General features: G+C 35.3%; 1 long non-coding RNA gene across 2 annotated transcripts in view; it reads right to left on the reverse strand.

Annotated features, from left to right (window-relative positions):
* The window catches only part of LOC114008257 (uncharacterized), a 26,155-nt gene that overhangs the window by 5,526 nt on the left and 19,807 nt on the right, over positions 1-822 (reverse strand). The gene's annotated exons all lie outside the window — the stretch shown is intronic.

Consider the following 822-nt stretch of genomic DNA (forward strand, 5'->3'; position numbering starts at 1 on the left):
AAAAAAATATATATATATATATAAATAAATGTCACTACTAAAGAAGTAAGTACTAGGTCAGTGCCCAATTATATATTCTTCAAAGAACAGGGAAATTTTAATACGGTCTATGTTCAATTACTTCTTATTATCTTACTTATTATCTGGGGAGAGTTTTTTAATTGCGATGGTTTCTAAGTCATGTTTGTTTCTTTGTTTGTTTTATCTACTAAAGCTTATATTTTGGACATTTCAGTGCTTATTCTAGCACTTCTCCTAAAGGAAGGAAAGTATAATGAAAAAAGAAATTGAAATTCATACTTGTCAACTGATTTGTTTGCCTATAAATCTAGTAATCTAATAAATAAAATAATAATTTAAAAAATGGAGAGGAAAAAAATGGTAGGAAGGGAAAAAAGTCAAAATCAGTCATTGGAAATAAAGGGTGGGGTGCCAGACAGTGGTGTGGTGGTTAAGGCAGCTGGAATCCATGTAGCCAGTTAGGCAGTTCGAGTGCCAGACCCAGTGGCATGAGAAACACACCAGGCACATGGACATGCATGCCTACGATCCTGAAAGGAGAGAGAAGGAAGAGAGGGATTGCAGCAAGACCGTTCCCTTGGTCGGGGGGGTACTTTCTCATTCTCTCTCTCACTCTCTTTCTCTCTCTTGTCTCCAGCTAGCACATACACCTTCTGGCAAAACTGAAAAAGAAGAAAAGAAAGAAAGAAAGAGAGAGAGAGGAGAGAGAAAGAAAGAAAGAAAAGAAAAGAAAAGAAAAGAAAAGAAAAGAAAAGAAAGAAAGAAAGAAAGAAAGAAAGAAAGAAAGAAAGAAAGAGAGAG

The sequence above is a fragment of the Tupaia chinensis genome, unplaced genomic scaffold (assembly GCF_000334495.1).
Source record: "Tupaia chinensis unplaced genomic scaffold, TupChi_1.0 Scaffold000315_1, whole genome shotgun sequence".
Classification (NCBI taxonomy): Eukaryota; Metazoa; Chordata; class Mammalia; order Scandentia; family Tupaiidae; genus Tupaia; species Tupaia belangeri.